The following is a 21,217-nucleotide window of genomic DNA, read 5'->3' on the forward strand; positions in this document are numbered from 1 at the left end:
AGCTTATCAGCCTGAACTGAGAAAGCACAACCCCCCCACCCTACCAATCTGAATCCTGGCACAACAAGACGTCCTGGAGATGCAGCGCTAAAAACTCGAGAGGATGAATGTTTACAAAATCTATAACTAAAAAACAGAGGAGTGAAATAATAATAAGCCTTGTGTACGAGGCACAAAGGTTTAACATTATTGCAGTGCTCAACTGGAAGCCAGTGAAGCAAGTGCAAGACTGGCAAGACGTGCACTCTTCACCCTGGATCGCACACCAGTCTTGTGGGCACATTTTGAACTATTTGCAATTTAAGGAGCAGCCCTTGATCTGAAGTGAGATTTTACACAAGAGGGCGACCACTCAGCATACCCATGGGAACCAATGAAGACCCAGCAGCATTCTGGTACTTTCACATACATTGAACCCAGAACGTTGAGGTGTGTCAGTCTTTAAGCAAAGTAGTGGGTCTGCCAGTGCCATCGGCAGAATCCAAACTTAAAGTAGCCGAAGGTGAGCAATGTCCATGCACCAGCTCAGCCCCAGCAGGTCAGAAATATCATTGTAATCATCCACAAGTACAGCTGCTCAAAGTTAAGTTGCCGATAATGCTGACAGTAGGCCTTCTGATATATGCCTTACAAGAAAACAAAGGTTTCTGAGAGCTGATTGCAAGTGCTAATGCTCACTGGTTAATTCCCTGCTGGATATTCTTTATGCAAAGCTGTACCTGCATTGCATAATGCAGTAGTTCTTGTGATGAGAAAGGCATTGGACAGGTCAGAAGGTGGGAATGTCCGCTTCACTATGGACAAGCGACGGCGGTCAAACCACTGGCTGTAAAAGCACATCGGGGTTCCTTCTCCTCTAGTGGCGGGCAAGTGAAGTCCCCGGAGGCAGCCAATGCTGTCTACCAACAAGCCACTTTTTGTGTGCAACATTTTCATGGTATGCGCCTCACAGGAGCAGAGATCTGGTATGAAATGGAGCAGGTGGTGGCAGAGTAACTAACTCTCCAGCAGCAAGCATTGATCGTTGTGGCAGCAGACATTGGCAGCAATCTCATTGCTGAACTAAGGCTCGGGAACACAATGCATGTGCCATGCTTTGCAAATGTTCTCCACCTTGTGGTGACAGGTTTTGTCAGTGATTGATCCCTTGTCCATGATATGCTTGCCGTGGCACACAACATCTGTTCTAATTTACGCCGGTCATACAGTGCCAGGAATGCTTTGAGGGCCGGATTCTCATCATGGCGCAGTGAGGGTGCTAAATAGCACGACTCACTGCACCATTTGTTGACGCTCAGGTACCATTGCTATCCTCATGTGGGCCTGGGCGTCTTGGCAAAGCACGACAGTGCTTTCCCTGTAATCCGCCTGTTTCAAATGGAAATAGGCGGATTGCAGAATCTCGGCAGCATTTTCGTTAAATAACAAGGGAATCGTTATTTAACGAAAATGCTGCCGAGATGAAAACAAAAAAGCACTTGCTGTTTTGGTGTGCAGATCGTGACAGGAGGCTCCTGCACTGCATTTATTTATCTTTGTTTGCAGGCGAGTGCATACTGCCATCCATAGTAGAACCATGGATGGCAGTATGCAATCTTCTGCAAACTAAGATGCAGTGCAGGACCCACCTGTCACCATCTGCACACCCAAACAGTTCTGTGCTTCTTGTGGCATTACTCCTGTGCATGTTCTTCTTGTGGCACTCCTCCTGTACGACACCGATTTGGTACCGTACTTCGGCGCCAATTTCAGGCAGTTCCAAAATTGGAGGAGTGCCACAAGAATACCCATGCAAAAGGAGAGATAACGAAAGTGCCGGTTGCTATGTCGGTTTTCAGCCCTACCTAGCAACCGGCACCCATATTGTGAAAGTGGCGCAATCAGTCTGACTTCGGAAGATTGCACCACCTTTAGAATAGGTCGTAATTACCGAAATGTCGTTAGCACTTTTTTACGACATTTTCGGTAATTAACACCAACTTGAGAATCGGACCCTGAGTGTGTTGCACACACTCCTACACCACCAGCTAAAAATGTCTGTTCCAACTCACCGGTATTCAAGATTGCATTTGCTTGACTGGCTGTGTGAGCAAAGCAGTGCTTTCAGTGACTATAACTTCAGTCAAAGTTGTTCATCTATCCGTCGTTCTTCACCCTGACTCAGTGGCAGGCCATTCACGATGGTTTCTCCTTGTTGCAGACCTTTGAGAAAGTCACCCAGCGTGTTAGCCATAGCTCTGTGTCACTTAGTGAGGTACTTCCATTGATCTACTTTCTCAAAATGAACCTGTCTGGAACACCAAAGGAAAATGATAACATGGGCGAGTCAGACATTGTGCAGCTGGTGAGAGAACTGCGTGTGATCTTTCAGAATGACCCACATATAAAATGCATGAAAGAAAATATTGAGTTTCTTTTGGCATCATTGTTTTACCCCTGTTTTAAGGTGGCTGCTTTCCAGACTATAGCCATTATGATGACACTAACAGAGGACATTGCTGGAATGTTTAAGACTTCACCCGAGTGGCATTTGCAAGCTTGCTTTCAAAGCAGGCACTTAAAGGACAGCCAACAACTGAGCATCCCCAACAGCCAGTAAGAAGTCTGCCTTCATCTGGTAACGTGCTCTCTATTGCAACTGGGGTGTGCAACCATGCAAATATACCATTGTGAAAATCGCTTCCAGATTCTGCACACATACATCCCTGTTGGGATCGCTTCCAGGTCTGCATTCGTCAAGGTGTCTGGTCCTTGGAGAACAACAGGTATCATTTGTAGGCATACAGCTCCACAGATGGTGGATGAATATTTAAATGACACATGCCAGGTTGGCAAGGAGGTTTTACCCACTGGTTCTGTACGCAGTTCTTGTGGCCAGCAGCACTTGTCTGTATAGCCTTTGCCATTCTAAGCTGCCCCCAGCCAGTGCACCATCAGAGTGTGTTCAAGTGCTGCTGGAACCATTGTCATTTTCCACATGAGATGCCTCTGTGTAGCTCATGTAGAACAACTAATGTTCATTGAAACGAATGAACAAAATATCCCAGTTGACTATGTCGAGATACAAACGAACACTGATTGCAACACATTGATACAGTCCTTAAAGTCAGGAGCAGATCATAGTTAAGTCAGAGGATGACCTACACTGTCCCAGTGGACAAGGTAACCTGGGCAGTGGAGGGGGTGGTGCTACTGTAGTTTCCACTGATTCTTCTAGCTCAGGCTCTGGAGAATAAATTATATTATGGTGGTGACCAAGGTGATGATGAACTACAATTTGGTTGATGAACCCAGAGTGTGAAGTACCACGTGTGCTGCCTTTGAGAGAGTAACAGAGGTGTACATGATCAATTTATTATGGATATTCTATTGAATGAAAAGTTATTCACACACTCAATGTTTAGATTTCTCCTGTCTCACAGGGGTGGGGGCACAGTCCGAATGTGTACATCTCCTTGTCTGCCAGGGGTGGGATAACAGTAGGGTTGGGGCCTCAGAGAGTGTCTCACTCAGGGAGATGGTCTAAGAGAGTGCACAACTTGACCTGTCCATTCAGTGAGTGTGAGTTGTTGAAGTAAGTGGGGTTCAGAAACAGGGGGCTCATGCACAGAAGAATCGAAAGAACTATAGGGGCCGAAACTGCGAAGACATAAGAGGTTGGCTAGGTGGGAGTAGTGGGGAGTTGGAGGCGGTGTTGATAGCTAAGCAGGTAAAATAGGTGTTTATAAGATTACAATCCAGGGAAGAAAAGAGGTGGTTTAAAGATAAATGACTTAGGGTACACAGAAGGAGATTGTATGAATTAAGAAGAGGAAAGAGGAGGTGGTAAGATCAAGGGCAAAGAGGGGACAGAAACTGGGGGACTTTAAGGAGTTGAAGGAGGAGGCCCTCATAGCAGAGAAGGTGGAAGGATAGAAAAAGGGGTTGAAAGTTAAGGGTGAAATATAGTAGATGGTAGCATTGCAAGGAGAACAGATTCAGCAGGAGGGGATATTGTCAGGGCCCTCGCGTGGAGAGGAGGAGGTAGGAGACAGGGTGCGAGAGGAGGCGCGACTGGAAGTGATAATGAAAACATAATATCATGGGATGAGAGTCAGAGGGAGTGGTGTGATGGAATGGAGGTGGTAGAGAAGATGGTAGTGGAAGTAGTACAGAGACATAACCAGACCTTGAGCTGAGGTAACGAGTACTCTGTGTCTAGAACATGTTCCCATCCCCCTGAGGACTGGTCTAATTTAGTAAAACCTGTTTCTGTTTTAAATAAACTGAAATGTGCAATAATAGAAAAAAGTAAAATGGGACAATATTAAGCTTATATATAATACAATAATGCAGTACAGAGGAATACATGCAGAAATATTAATCAATCATATAACATCGAATAAATTGATATTGCATATGAAGGTAAAACAGCGCTTATTGTCTTTCCCAAGCCTGTCATTAGCCAGAGACATGAGGCACCACACATAGCCGACAAGCATCAACAAGCGGGATAGTGTTACCATATCTCCAGGGATTTAGACAATGCTTATTTACAAACTGTGACGATCTTGGAAAGATTCCCACACAGCTTTACATCTGGTTCTATTGCTTCTGGTGATGAAAGCTAAGCAATCCATGTTGGCAAACCTTCTCAAGTCCATCAAGCAAGAATCGGCGCATGGGCATAAAATGCCAGTCACTAGGACTAGAAGATAGAACTCCAGCGGAGGGATGTGTACAAATCTATATATTTTCACACATTCATGGAGGTGTATCCAGGACTACGTTTTTCATTAATAGACTTTAAAATAAAATAAAAAAGAGTGTTTGTTTTGCTTATGTTAATGTAATGAACAGCGGTTGAAGTTTTTCTCCATATTTACAATGCTACATTCAATTTGAAATCAATGTTGTTGACTTAGCTACTGGTAGCAAAGTACTTTCTAATTTGTTTGTTATGGTAGGTATGTAATTATGCTTTTTCTAACTAGGGAAAAGTCCATTATTGCATGGTAAGCGCATCAAGAACTCCCCTGAAATGGCATCAATGTCAGGCCTATACATTTAAATGGTCCAGCTTGCTTGGCATCGATATTCATTCTATGTCAAGACCAGATGCATCCATAGACATTGTGTTATTTCTACGAGTAGCTAATATATATGATTAAAAAACTCCGTTTCTCATGAATGTATGGGACTAAATAAAGAACGAACAGTCATGCCCAATGCAGTCCTTCCTGTCTTTTTACTGACCTGCTAGTCCAGATGATACCGGTCCACTAACATCATAGTAGGGTGAAACGGTGATGGCCCAAGAAACAAACCACAGGCATTACTGAGGATCGGTGATGTGGTGGCGTTCCAATGCCATGTTATTTAATTTCCGTGTGGTTCAGCCCAGGAAGAAGTAATCCATTTTATTAGGTGTTAGCCATTAACAATTAATGTTACAACATAAAACCATACAGAGAATCTGATCATTAATACCAGACCTATTTAAAAGCAACTTTTAAAAACCTACAAACATCAAATGCAAAATCTATAAAATTGAAATTCATAAATAGGCACATTCCTTCCCTGGTCACCCCGACTCCGTTTTTAATAAAAGTGCTTTCTGAGAAAGATCCACGTAAGATGTGTCAGGTTGTTAACTACTGTATGCGTCATGGTGCTAAAATGCTATTATTACAGGAGACCCATCTGGTGGGTAGATTCAATGAAGAGATGGCCAGAACCTGGGGAACTGACAAGGTTTATACCTCATTTTCCACGTGCTCCCGTAGCGTGATTACTTTGATAAATAAGTCATTACGGTTTAGGCTCGTTGAGCTGGAGGTTGACCCGGAAGGCAGATTAAATAGGGTATCTTAGCTGGCAGTCCTATAACCATCTTTAATATCTATGGGCCTGATATAGATGACCCTGATCTTTATGTGACCCTCTTGCATAAAAGCTATAAATATGCTCACACTAATCTCAGTTGGGCAGGTTATTGGAATACAATTCTGGACACTATTATGGCAAGGTCTGCCGATGGTCCTAGGCCTCTCTCTCGGGCAGCTCGCGGGGCAGTGCATTGTATGAGTGATTTGTTTCTTTTGGATGTACGGCACAAGTTGCTCCCTGGGGACAGAGAGTTCTCTAATTATTTGTCCGTGCATGATAGGAGCTCCTGCATCGATTATGCCCTGGCTAGCCCACTATTGATGCGCATGAGCAGGGGATGCGTTATCCTCCCCAGGACGCTCTCGGATCACTCGCCATTGAAGTGGATGAGTGCGATAGACAAGATTATGATCATGCACCCCTTCTTGATGTAGTGTTCTGCGGGGAGATTCATGAAATCCTTACAACGTTTTTCGAATGTAACGTTGGGTCGGTGTCCTCAGCGGAAACTATATGGGAAACATTTAAAGTCTACATTAGGGGGCGCTGTATAACGTTGGAGCACCGGATGCTTAAAGATATTAGGCAGTAATTGTCTTTGCTGGAAATGGATACTTGTCATCTGGAACTTCAGCTGGGAGATTCCAACAATGAACACATACTAGCACTTATTAAGGCTAAATTGGACCTTTCCCCGGGTTTAGGTTGACCGAGAGGTGCAATAGTTAGCGAAACCAGTCATGGTGCAGACGTATGGCAAAGAGGGTAGGCCAGGGCGCCATTGGGGCATTTATGCTTAGGTAGGAGGGGGCTCTCGACACATAGCTGTAATTTGTACTTGGGATGGGAGGGTGGTGTCGGACCCTGGGCATTCTATGAGCAATTGTATGCTGCCTGTGAGCAGGCTGAACCAGAGTTTAGGTCTGAGCAGTTGCATAACACAATGATGCCCAGGTTGGATCAGGCTGCCCTCGAGTCATTGGCTTCACTCATCTCTAGTGATGATATCATGGCAGCGGTAAAATCGCTGCCTTCTTCAAGAGCACCAGGCACTGACAGCATCACTGCTGAATTTTACAAGGAATGCAGGCTTGGTATAGTGAATCGCATGGTACAAATGTGGCAGGAATCAATGCAGTCTGTGCAGCCCCCTTCTACATTGCGTGAGGCAGTTGTGTCTTTAATTTTAAAACCTGGCAAAGATCCACTGGACTGTGCTTCGTATGGACCAATTTCGCTGTTGAACTTAGATACAAAAATCTTTGGGAAGGTCTTAGCTGATTGTCTCCTTCCCCATCTTGCCACCATCATTCAATCGGGTTTCATGCCAGGAAGGTCTACCACGCTCAATTTTCATTGCCTTTTTGATATACTATCTCAGATACATCCTGATGTACAAGCCGTGTGTGCCCTACTCGACGTTGAAAAGGCGTTTGACTCGGTTGCCTGGGACTTTGCTTACAGTACTTGAAGAGGTGGGATTACCGGACTACTTTCTGCGGGCGGTTAAACTATGATATGCAGGGGATAATGCTCATATTGGATTGTTTGGTAAGCGGTCGGCTTCCTTTCTCCTGGGGCGTGGCACACGTTAGAGCTGCCCGTTATCGCTGCTGCTTTTTTACGGTAGCTATAGAACCTTTGGCTATATGCATACATTTGTTTCATCTGGACAAAGGGCTTGCTCTGGGGTAGCAGGTGAAATTATTTTATATTTTAAGGACTGTAATACTAATTTACTCCACTTAACACGATAAGTTAAAGGGATTGAAGATGTCTCAGGTCTTCGAATAAACTGGACTAAATCAATTCTGTTTCCACTAAATGACAATACCAGGCGTTCTAAGAACATGAGTGCCTGTTGTTAAAATGGATTTCTGAACTCTGTCCTGGAGGGGCAGAGGTTCAGAAGGCCAGCCTAGTTTCTTGGAACAGGGTAACCTCTGGACAAACCAGACCAATCAGGGTAGCGATGGCAGCGGTCAAGACTGGGTCTCAAGAGGGGTAACGGTGACTGAAAGCCCGCAATGAGCACACAAAGTAAAGACACTTACAAATCACTCCAAGCAGGTGTTATATTAAAAATATAGACACATTTATTACAAGGCCTCTGTAACATTGACCATAGTAAAGAATCACAGTAAAACTCAAGTAAACCAACACATCACAATCAAATACAATATATATACAATACCGAAGGGTCTAAAAAGTTAGAAGCACGAAATATGCAGACCACCTAGATGGGGAGGAAAACAGGCAGTGCAAGTAATCGTTAGACCCAGTTCGCCTTCAGAGGCCACCTAACTAGAAGGAAGTCCGAGCCCTACGAAGAGTGGAGCCTTGTGCTCAAAAGTACCTGCACACGCTTGTGCCAACGGGCCAAGGGGAGTCTCTTCAAGGAGATCAGGCAGTTCAGAGCGTTGAACAAATGAGGACGAACAGATCTCCGCTACTCAAGCGCGGCCTCCACTTGCGGTCAGAAGCAGAGCGCGAGTGCGAAAAAGGCGTGCTATTTAACACAGCAAGGAAAAGCTACAGGCTACTGCAGGAGGGCGACCGGTTCCTAGCGTTGCTACTCACCGGTCCCCGATGCAGGCAGACCCAGGCTTCTCCGCGTCAGTTTCAGTGCTGGCAGGCTCAGATACGAGCAGGGGACGTCTCAGCGTCGTGTAGATTCCGCGGCAGCAGAAGTTAGAGTGGAGGATGTCCCAAACGCAGTGAACCCGCACAGATTATTACCACAGGAGGGCAACGCAGCGGCCGTGTGTATTTCAGCCCAATGCACACTTCTCACTTCAGACCTGGGAATGCCAAGTGTACGAATCGTGTGAGAGTGCCAAGGACTCGGAATACAGCAGCAACCTAACGGCGGTGACAGAACAAGGCTCCTGGGTAGGCTGGTCAGTCCACTGGATGGCCCAGTGACGCTTCCGAAGGCTTACGTGCAGGAGATGATGAAGATGCCGAGAATAGTTGTTCCCACTATTCTAAAGGGTTGAAGCGCCAGTACAGGCCTTCTCGTTCGATCAGAGGCAGAGGGGTCCCACAGGACGACAGCAGTGCCGAGTGCCAAACCTTCAGCGGGTCACCAGCGATTCCTCAACTCTGCTTCTTAGTTGCAGGATACTTGGCTCCTTTATCCTTTGTTCGTGAGAACTCAGGAGATCGACATGGTAGTGGTGTTTCCAGCCTCCTCTTATCCAGAGTTCCCTTCACGCCAAAACTGAGAGGACCCAATGGGAGATCTGCTCACAAAACACTCACACCATACGTGGACCTATCACGGACCACAGTGGTCCCAGGCATTCAAGACACACTAGACTCTCTGGCACCCAGGATGTGTATTGGGACCAGACATCCCAGCCCACATCCTGAAGGCTCACAACAAGCCTGTAGAAGCCTGCGAAAGCATCTGTGTTTCGCGGGAAAGTACATGCCCAAATAAGGAAGGCCCCGGGTCGGCTCGACCTGGGGAAGGTGAAGGGGGCAAGATGGTCAGCGGGCAGGAAAAAGAACCTCGTGGTCTGGACATTTTGGAAACCAGGCCACCATTTTGGGCTAAGCGTGAGAAACGCGCTTAAACAGCCAAAAGGAGCTTAAAACACAAACAAACGATCGCTGCCACCAGTCCCGTCCGTGATTCACTTGCACCGTTCGTTAACAATCCAATGAGAGTTTCTAGGGCCTGTAGAGTGACGAGAGACCCAAGAGTGCAGTAACTTAGTTTACAGTGCCCTCTTGTGCCATGTTGCGCGAAAGCTGCAACATGAGAAAAGAACTACGGAAAACAACGTTTCCCGGTACTGACTGTCTTAAGGGCATGTCAGTTTCCCCGTAAGAATGGAGCGAAAGCCCAGAGGAGTGCGGCGTAAGGCTGCGCTTCTCTGGCAAAGTCTAGATCAGGGTGTAAAACAACAGCAAAACGTTTGGGGGTTGCCACATGGAAGGAAAATTACCTACAATATGAAATCTTTCCTAACACTCGCCCCTCCCAGACTAAGGACAGGGAGAACTAATCCACCCCTGGATGAGTCTCTTGTTCAGGTCGGTTAAACATTCTGGACAACCCATCAGCATTGCTATGTTGGACAGCTGGCCTATGCTCAATAGTGAAGGCAAAGCCTTGTAGACTTATGGACCACCTAAGCAACTTTGGATTCTCTCCCTTCATGTTCATCAGCCACTTTAAGGGCTTATGGTCACTTTGCACAGTGAAATGGGTCCCATAGAGGTAGGGCCTCTGCTTCCGTAGAGCCCACACAACAGAGAAGCATTTGTTCTCTACTGTGGACCATCTGAGCTCTCTGTCCTTAAGCTGTAGGGTGTTCCTTACCCTTCTCATCTACTTGCGATAGTACAGCTCCTATCCCAGTGTCAGAGGCATCTGTCTGCACAAAAAAAGGTCTTCGGTAATCAGGGGCCCTGAGGACAGGGGTCTGGCACAAGGAGTCTTTTAAGCTGTTGAAGGCCTTCTCACACTAGTCGGTCCAAGTTACCTTCTTGGGTTTCTTCGGAGTGGTGAGGGCAGTCAGAGGGGCAGCTATGGTGCCATAGTCTGTCATGAAGTTGCGGTGACACCCTGTGAGTCCTAAGAAGGCTCTCACTTGGGTCTGTGTAGTGGGGGTAGGCCAGTCTTGTACTGCTTGTACTTTACTGGGTAGAGGCTGTATCCTCCCTCCACCTACTTCATGTCCAAGGTAAACCACTGAGCCTTGTCCAATCTGGCATTTACTAGCGTTTATGGTCAAGTGTGCTTTCTGAAGAGCCTGTAGCACAATCCCGAGGTGTTTCACATGGTCTTCCCAGGTGGTGCTGAAAACTGCTATATCATCCAGATATGCAAGACAGAATTCATCCAACCCATTCAACACATGATTCACAAGCCTCTGGATAGTGGCAGGTTCATTCTTCAACCCGAACGGCATTACCCTGAATTGTTAAGGCCGTCTGGAGTTGAAAACGCTGTCTTCTTCTTGGCATGTTCTGCTAAGGCTATTTGCCAATAGCCCGCAGTGAGGTCAAACGTGCTGAGGTGCTTGGAGGCACCCAAGGTATCCACCAGCTCATCTGTTCGAGGCAAGGGGTGTGCATCTGTCTTGGTGACAGCATTCAGAGCCCTGTAATCCACGCAGTACCTCAATTCAGAAGTGCCCGCTTTTGGAACCAAAACCACAAGGCTGGACCAAGGACTACCAGAGGGTTCAATAACCCCAAGATCTAACATTTTGTTGACCTCTGTCTTAATGTAAGACAGTACTTTGTCTGACATCCTGTATCCTCTACTTTTGGAAGGAATGCTGTCTCCTGTGTCTATGTTATGTTTGCACCAAGGTGTCAAACCAGGGGACTGCGAAAACAGGGGGGAAAATTGCCTAAGCAAACTTTTCACCTCAGACTGCTAATCAGAGGTCAGGTGAGGGGCCACTCGGACACCCTCAAAGGAGCTATCTGAAGGACCGCTTTGGAACAGGTTGGGGAGAGGTTCAGACTCCTCATCCTCAACATCTGAAGCCAGTAGCAGTGCTGCGATTTTGACTCTTGGGACGAAAGCCTTCAGCCTATTTACGTGGAACACTTTTGGAGCCTGTCCAGGCCTTCCAAGGTCCACTAAATAGTTGACCTCACCCAGGGACTCCACCACTGTGTAAGGGCCTGACCATTTGTCCTGTAAAGCTCTAGGCCTTATGGGATTCATGATCAGGACTTGCTGACCAGGTGTAAAGTTGATGAGGGAAGCTTTCTGGTCTTACCAATGTTTCACCAGCGCTTGTCCTGCCTTCAACTTGTCACTAACCAGACCCATCAGAAGTACCATCCGTTTTCTGAGGCCTAACACATAGTCTACTACATTGGTAGTAATAGGGGGAGTGGGCATCTCCCATCCCTCCTTGACTATGGCTAAGGGTCCCCGCACAGGGTGACCAAACAGAAGTTCGAAGGGGCTGAAGCCAACACCCTCCTGTGGTACCTCTTGGTAGGCAAACAGTAAGCATGGTAAAAGAAGATCCCATTTTCTTCTTTGAGGTTCTTTCAGAGCCCCAATCATACTCTTTAACGTTCTGTTGAACCGTTCCACCAGACCATTGGTCTGGGGGTGGTATGCGGAAGAGAACTTGTAGGTGACCTCACATTCCTTCCACATAGCCTGCATATACTTTGACATAAAGTTGCTGCCTCTGTCAGACACAACTTCTTTAGGGAAGCCAACCCTAGTAAAGATGCCAAGTAACGCTTGTGCAACTGACTTGGCAGTTACAGTTTTCAATGGGATGGCCTCAGGATATCTGGTAGCATAGTCGACCAGCACCAGGATAAAGCTATTGCCTGAGGATGTTTGCGGGTCGAGGGGACCAACGATGTCGATCCCGACCCTTTCGAATGGTATTCCCACAACTGGGAGTGGTACCAAGAGAGCTTGGATTATTGAGCCACTCTTACCAGATAACTGGCAGGAGGCACAACTCCTGCAGTGACTTTCTACTTGCACCCCCATCTTGGGCCAGTAGAAGTGCATGGATAACCTTTGCTTGGTCCTCTTAATACCAAGGTGACCAGCAAGGGGCACTTCATGTGCCAGCTGCAGGAGGAAGGGTCTTACAGCAAGGGGAACCACCAACCTCCTATGGTCTCCTTCTGTAGACTCTGTGGGCTCACTATACAGGAGTCCACCTTTCCAATAAATCCAATGCTTCCCAGGAGGTTCACCCTCCAGCTGGGAGCAGGCCTGTCTCCTTAGGCCTTCCAGAGATGGGCACTCACGTTGGCCTTTACTGAATTCTTCCCTGTCAGGACCACCTTCTACTAACAAGTCTTTTAGTTCCGGATGGTCATTGGGGTCAAATACTTCAGGTATCGCCGCCTCCTCGTCAGGTCCGGGCGATTGACCAACTTCCTCCACCGCAGTGGTAGGTGAGTTCGGGGGAATATTTTCTTTCCCTCGTTTTGATTTCCTTACTCCTTTAGCCTTGGGTTTCCCCTTTGGCTGGGGCAGCGCATTGGTCTTGGCCAATGCTGCCCGTGTTTGAGACCGTGTGCAGGGTCTGTCAGCAGTGTCTCCTACGAGCCCTAAAGCTCTGAGATCGTTGCCCAACAAGACCTTTCCTGGGACGTTCCTCTGAATGCTCACTGGAATCCTGACTGCTGTACCATTTAGAGTAAGATTTACAGGTATTACTGGAAACATGCGAGGTGGGCCGTCAGCCAATTTAGTGGGCATCAGAGTAGCTCTGGCAACTTCCTCTGAGTCTACCAAGGTAGAATCCACTACAGTTTGACTGCACCCACTATCCCTAAGAGCTGGAGTATCGACTCCATTGATCAGCACACTGTCTTTAAAGTAGTGCTTGGTGTTATCTGGAATTCTAGCATAAGCCTCTGCGACTTTAGGCTCCAAGGAACCTAGGGAAACTAAAACTACCTCAGCTTCTATCCCACTGGGGAAGGAGTCTGAGGAGAAGGATGCTCCTATAATCTCTTCTTCCTCGTAGGAGGAGAAGGCCAGATTAGCAGAGTGGACCCCCAAAGGTTTAACCTTACACCGGGGATCCCCCTTCACATGGTCAGTTGCTCCACAAGCAAAACAAGATCCATTGGGTCTGTTTACATAGGGAGGCTTATTATAACCAGAGATCTGTTTCGGAGGCTGACCTCCACTACCCTGTGAGTTCTCTTGTGTCTTACCCTTATTTTTCTTTTTGTGGCCCTTTTGAGAAGAAGATTTATCAGATTCTCCACCCTCCTTATCTTTGGACTTTTTCCCTTCCTTCTGCTTACCAGGATGAGTTTTGTCCTTATGGGACACTCGATGTGATACCCATAAATCTGCTACAATGGCAAGCTTCTTAGGATCTATCTCCTTTGAATCTGCCAAATGCTGCTTAAGCTCAGGGGAAGAAGCTGCAAAAATATGTTCCAGCATGACAAGACCTATCATACCTTCAAAGGTAGAAACCTTATAACCTTCGACCCAGCCAGTCAAGTTTTTTAAGGATTCGGTTACATAAAATACCCAAGTACCACCTTCTTTTTTCTTATACTCTCGGAATCGTTTTAAATATTGGGCAGGAGTCTTTCCAAACTTTAAAATGAGAGTTTGCTTCAACATTGCAAAATCTGCTCGCTCAACCTTCGACATTTCCATAATGGCACTGCAGCCAGAATGGGGCAGTCTGCTGAGTAACCAGGCAATTTTATCAGCATTGTCAACTTGTTGAACTTCACATGCATACTCAAACGTATTCATCCAGTCCATAATGTCATTCTTTTCCTCATACACACTGAGCAGATCTTTTGGAAACCATGGATGAGAGGAGGCCCCAGACCCATGTCCAGGACCCTTGGATCCATTTGCAACCTGAAGCTTGGCCAGTTCCAACTGGTGATCCCTTTCTTTCTGTTTTTCTGCCTGTTCGATTTTTAGTTTGGCCATATTGAAATCAAGCTCCTTCTGCCTAAACAGCAGTTCTTGCTTCTTGAATTCAAGCATGGCCTCCCCATCAACACTGGCAGAGGAAACATTGAACATTTCATCCTCCCTGTCCTCATGGTCGCGGTGGACCAGTGCAGCGGCAGAACTGTCAGTTCTACCAGTGAGAGCAGCCCCACCTCCTTCTGCACTGTCCTCGGAAGCTATAGCGTCAAGCTGAGCTTCTTGCCACGCCATGATTCTTTGGATCATATCCAATTTGGTGCCTTGAGAGGAGACACCTCTCTCTGCACACATCTTTTTCAATGTTTTGGATTTAGAAGCATTTAAAGTTAACAAGGTATTTGTTTCCATATTGTTAGATAGGACTATGGCCTTTTAAAAGTTATACTACGACAATTCACTACGTGTCCTGGTAGGAATAACTTGAAATGCCTTCGCTCGTGCGCAACACTGGATACCTTCAGTCGTATCCCACCGCTGTACACCAATTTGTTAAAATGGATTTCTGAACTCTGTCCTGGAGGGGCAGAGGTTCAGAAGGCTGGCCTAGTTTCTTGGAACAGGGTAACCTCTGGACAAGCCAGACCAATCAGGGTAGCGATGGCGGCGGTCAAGACTAGGTCTCAAGAGGGGTGAGGGTGACTGAAAGCCCGCAATGAGCACACAAAGCAAGGACACTTACAAATCACTCCAAGCAGGTGTTATATTACAAATATAGACACCTTTATTACAAGGCCTCTGTAACATTGACCATAGTAAAGAATCACAGTAAAACTCAAGTAAACCAACACATCACAATCAAATACAATATATATACAATTACCGAAGGGTCTAAAGAGTTAGAAGCACAAAATAGGCAGACCACCTAGATGGGGAGAAAAACAGGCAGTGCAAGTAATCATTAGACCCAGTTCGCCTTCAGAGGCCACCTAACTAGAAGGAAGTCCGAGCCCTACGAAGAGTGGAGCCTTGTACTCAAAAGTACCTGCACACTCTGGTGCCAACGGGCCAAGAGGAGTCTCTTCAAGGAAATCAGGCAGTTCAGAGCAGTGAACAAATGAGGACGAACAGATCTCCGCTACTCAAGCGCGGCCTCCACTTGCGGGCAGAAGCAGAGCGCGAGTGCGAAAAAGGCGTGCTGTTAAACACAGCGAGGAAAAGCTACAGGCTACTGCAGGAGGGCGACCGGTTCCTAGCGTTGCTACTCACCGGTCCCCAATGCAGGCAGACCCAGGCTTCTCCGCGTCAGTTTCAGTGCTGGCAGGTTCAGATACGAGCAGGGGATGTCTCAGCATTGTGTAGATTCCACGGCAGCAGAAGTTAGAGTGGAGGATGTCCCAAACGCAGTGAATCCGCACAGATTGTTACCACAGCAGGGCAACGAAGCGGCTGTGTGTATTTCAGCCCAATGCACATTCTTACTTCAGACCTGGGAATGCCAAGTGTACGAATCGTGTGAGAGTGCCAAGGACTCGGAATACAGCAGCAACCTGACGGCGGTGACAGAGCAAGGCTCCTGGGTAGGCTGGTCAGTCCACTGGATGGCCCAGGGACGCTTCCGAAGGTTTACGTGCAGGAGATGATGAAGATGCCGAGAATAGTTGTTCCCACTATTCTAAAGGGTCGAAGCGCCAGTACAGGCCTTCTCGTTCGATCAGAGGCAGAGGGGTCTCACAGGATGACAGCAGTACCGGGTGCCAAACCTTCAGCGGGACACCAGCAATTCCTCAACTCAGCTTCTTAGTTGCAGGATACTTGGCTCCTTTATCCTTTGTTCGTGAGAACTCAGGAGATCGACATGGTAGTGGTGTTTCCAGCCTCCTCTTATCCAGAGTTCCCTTCGCGCCAAAACGGAGAGGACCCAATGGGAGATCTGCTCACAAAACACTCACACCATACGTGGACCTATCACGGACCACTGTGGTCCCAGGCATTCAAGACACACTAGACTCTCTGGCACCTAGGATGTGTATTGGGACCCAATACACATCCCAGCCCACATTCTGGAGGTTCACAACAGGCCTGCAGAAGCCCGCAAAAGCATCTGTGTTACGTGGGAAAGTACATGCCAAAATAAGGAAGGCCCCAGGTCGGCTCGACCTGGGGAAGGTGAAGGGGGCAAGACGGTCAGCGGGCAGGACAAAAAACCTTATGGTCTGGCCATTTTGGAAGCCAGGCCACCATTTTGGGCTAAGCGCGAGAAACACGCTTAAAAAGCCAAAAGGAGCTCAAAACACAAAAAAACGATCGCTGCCACCAGTCCCGTCCGTGATTCACTTGCACCGTTCGTTAACAATCCAATGAGAGTTTCTAGGGCCTGTAGAGTGACTAGAGACCCAAGTAACTTAGCTTACACTGCCCTCTTGTGCCATGTTGCGCGAAAGCTGCAACATGAGAAAAGAACTACGGAAAACGTTTCCCGGTACTGACTGTCTTAAGGGCATGTCAGTTTCCCCGTAAGAATGGAGCGAAAGCCCAGAGGAGTGTGGCGGAAGGCTGCGCTTCTCTGGCAAAGTCTTGATCAGGGTGTAAAACAACAGCAAAACGTTTGGGGGTTGCCACATGGAAGGAAAATTACCTACAATATGAAATCTTTCCTAACACCTACAGTTGGGAACCACTCTCTGTAAAATACTTTGGAAATCACATCAGAAGAAATCATGTCTCTCTACTGAGACCTAACCATTTGGCTTATCTGGATACACTAAAATTGATATCTATCTAGAAGAAAATTGATCAGTGATGCTCACTACCAATGTCTGCTATAGGTCGTATAGCTAGTGCTAATGTGGTGGTGGTGTCTAAGCTATTATATTATTTTCAAAATATACCAGTGTCGCCCGAATATTGTTCTTTGCAGAATTGAAATCCCTTCTGATCAAACTTATTTGGCAACATAAGACTCCTCTATTTTGGTGGAAGACGCTGGTTTTACCAAACGATCAGGGGGGCTTGTGTGCCCCGGATATGGAACTCTACTTTTTGGAGTCTCAATTAAACTTTGGAACTTACTGGATGTTGGGGTCCCATTCCTATCCACATGTGTGTCTCGAGCCTCACTCGGTACAACCTTATTCTCTACAGGGCACTCTAGTATCACAGCATGTAGATGATAAGTGCTGATTCGACCTTGTGGCTTGTACCATTCATGCATGGAGGAGATTACTTGGTAATTTTCAAGTTACGGTTCCTTATGCCCCAGGACTCGATGTTTGGAGAATAGGGATATTGAAGCCAACGTGTAATGAGGTGATCGCAGTGGCCTGGGAGGCCCTTGGTAACCGGCATATGTTTGAATTTGTATCTGGAGGGGAGCTTTGTCTTCAGAGATCAGTTAGTAGGCAATGTTGGGCCAGGGTTCCGATTCACATTCCAATATTTTCGTTTGCGCATGGCGTTCCGGCCTGCTCCTCGGTATTCCCACTTGAACCGCATTCTACTCCAATTTTGCATTTCTTGATCCACTCGGCTAATGCCCGTAATCGTGTTTGCTCCATTTATCCCATGACTCAGCTAGAGGTTCCAAAAGGGGTACCAATTGCTAGGCCGAGGTGGGAGGAGGTTACTGGCACTGGTTTTGGTGATAAGCAATGGGCTAAGCTTTGTGAATCTATGAAGGTCTGTGCTATAAATACTCCATATAAAATGATCCAATATAAAACTCTGCGCAGAGCCTATCTTACCCCATTGCGACGTAAGCTGTGGCGCACCCCATCCCACACTGATGTGACGCACTTAGTACATATGATGTCCTCATTCTCGAGCCAGGTGGTCTATGCATTTGCACGAATGTAGGATCATGAGATACCATGTGAATTGCGTTGTTGTATGTTTGGATGGCTGCCTGCCTTGCCTAAGTGCTATAGAAAATTATTGGTGGTTGGTATAATTATTGCACGACGTAGTATCCTTTTGAAGTGGAACAGTAGGACACTGCTGATGTTCGGCTATTGGTTGTGGGACATGGCTTGGTCTTGTAATGTGGAGCACAATTACTGCTGCTTCGGCTAGACCTTGTGATATCTGGTCCCCATTTTTGGCTTTTCTTATTGCACTGCATGTGGGAAGTACAGCATCAGCGGAGGTGCCTTTCCATCCACCATAGCCCTGTAGCTAATGTTGCCAGCAGTGGTTTTGGGACACGAATTAGCCACGGTTTATTTATTTATTTATGCATTTATTAAGCGGGCTAAACCCTGAGGCCTCAATGCACAGGTCAAAACACAGAGAAAAAAAAATCAGACAATGCACTTTCAGTTCATAGTCAAAATGAAGCAATACAGTTTTAGTCCATTGCTGAAGAGTGCCACACTTAGATCAAGGTTCCCCTCCCTCGGAGAAAAGGGTGGAGTTTAAGAAGTTTCAAGTTTCAAGCTCATAGTAAAACCAAGCAATGCAATTTCAGTCCATAGACAAGGAGTGGCACGCTTTGATCAGGGTTACACTTGGAGAAAAGAGTAGAATTTTTTGATGTATCCGGTAAATCCAATAAGATTGTGATGGGGGTACAGAGTTCCAGTTTTTGGAGGCGATGACTGGGAAGCTCAAGCCTCCAGATCTCTTCTGCCTTGAACTCCTGAGTCAGTGAGAGTAGTGAGAGCAGGTAGGTCTAGCTGATAGTGCTTTTTTGAGTTTTTGAGAGTGGGATCTGGAGGCCGTGTACACCAAACATTTGTGCGTAATGGGCAAAGTTTTGAAAATAATTCTCTCCCGAATCAGTAACCAATTGCATTTTTTCTAGCAGCGGATAATTGGTCACGCATTGGGATGTCTAGTGCACCTCTTAGTGCATTGTTTTGAATTACCTGTAGTATCTTTGTGTTATGAGAGGAGGATCTTGCAAACAAGGTGTTGCAGTAATCTAGACTATAACCACTGAGTGCGCAGGCTTGGGACAGACAGCTGTCGGTAGATCGAAATGATCTGCAGGCATTGATCAACTTAGTGGTGTGTGCCACTGAGGATGCAATGCCATTGATCTGTCTTGTTAGTGACAAGGTGGTGTCTAGGTACGCACCCAGAGTCTTAACAGTGCTAGAAACTAGGATAGTATTGCCCTTGATAGAGAAAGATTTGTAGGCTGGTTCTAAATTGCTGAGTGAGTTCTGCACACTGACTATAAGAATTTCCATCTTGTTATCTTTTAGGCAAAGAAGGTAGGAAGCCATCCAAGCTTTTATAGTTTGATGGGCTGTCTGCAGGACGATTAGGTCGGAAGAGTAGGTTCCAGTGAGAGAGATGAGGATCTGTGTATCGTCACCATAGTTTGTGTATGATATCACTGAAGCTTCCAGAAGGTCGAATAGGGGCTTTGTAAAGATATTGTAGAGCGTATGGGAGACACCCGATCCTAGCTGAGAAGACCCTCATAGTTCTATCAGATAGAAAGGTAGATATCTAAGAAATGGCTTCAGGAGGGGAGCTGCTGAGACAAGGTGATGATACAGAATGTGTTTATGATCATGGTTTGACGCTTCTTGGAAGTTTCTTTTTGCTGCTTTGATATATGTTGACAGGTCTTTTGCGATTCCCCCTGCCTTATGGTCTCTTGAGACTGTATATATTGCTCTTGTAGTACTTCCTTTTTGTAATGTGTTTATTTAGGATGTGAACCTTATAAATAAAGCAACAAAAAAAGCGGTCAATGCGTGGGGAAATATAACAGGAGAGGGGTGCAGGAATAGAGAGGGGATAGAGGAGATAGAGAGGGGACATGAGAGAGGTAGTGCCAGGCTGGTGGAAGAGAGGGAAGAAGGAGCTGATACTAGGAGAGGGGAATGGGATAGAAGTGAGAGGAGAAGGAAACAGGTACAGATAGAGAGAGGGAGAGTAAGATCAGGGAGGGAGGAAAGCAGAGACAGATAAACAAGGAAAAATAGAGGCAGAAAGAGCAAAGAGGAGTGTTTGTGCATGTTTGTGTGTGAGAGAGGGAGAGAGAGAGAGACAGGAAGAGAAACCCTGCTGACATCTGGCAGTGCAAATGGACCAGTTGTGTCCCATAGAAAAATCCCAGAGGGATATATTGCTCTATTACGGGAAAGAGAGTTAGAGAAACCTGGGCTATGCTGTAGGGAGCCCATGGGAGGCAGAGAGAGAGAGAGCGAGAGATGCTCTTTAGTTTGTCCATTCCCTTGCCCATGGCCACATCATTGTATCTCGAGGAATAAAGATCCTTGAGCCATCCTTGCGACTACCTGACGCAGTCGTCGACCATCAGCTACCTAAAAATAAGGAAGCAGCGGAAAGGGGGAGCAGCCACTACTGCGCTCTACTAAACTACCCGGCCTTTGCATGCTTCCCTTAATCTTTCTTCAGTGTTACTGTTGCTCTGTGAATCTGTGCCCCACTAGGCCTCTCTCCCACTTCTAAGTCCCCTCCCACTGTTACTGTTGATTTGCGAATCTGTGTCCCCTGGGCCTCTCTCCCACTTCTAGGTCTCCCTCCACTGTATTACTGTTGCTCTGTGAATCTGTGCCCCACTAGGCCTCCCTCCCACTTCTAGGTCCCCTTTTACTGTGTACTGCTGATCTGTGTACTCTTCCCTTTTGCTCTTTTTAGCACCCGGTAATCTGTGGTTATGTTGTCCTGTTGTGGTTACTGTTATACTACTGTGTGTCCCCTATCTCCCCGGTTGCGACCCCTTGTATTGACCCATACCCCGCCTTGTGCCTCCTGAGTAGGTGCATGGGGCAGTGCATCTCTCCTTTCTTTTCTCACCCCCTCTTCCTCCTCCTTGTCTCCTCACGCCCTCTATGGTGCTTTCCATTTCTCCCATCTTCTCAGACCGCTACTCTATCTCCTATCCGATCCCTCTCACTAAGTATGGAAGGAAGAAGTTCAAGAGGGACATCCTGGTCTCCAACCCAGGCCTCCCTATCACTGATACCTACATCAGTGCTTCCACCAGATAGACTCTCACCG

Source organism: Ambystoma mexicanum, chromosome 6q (assembly GCF_040938575.1).
Source record: "Ambystoma mexicanum isolate Mex_15411 chromosome 6q, UKY_AmexF1_1, whole genome shotgun sequence".
NCBI lineage: Eukaryota > Metazoa > Chordata > Amphibia > Caudata > Ambystomatidae > Ambystoma > Ambystoma mexicanum.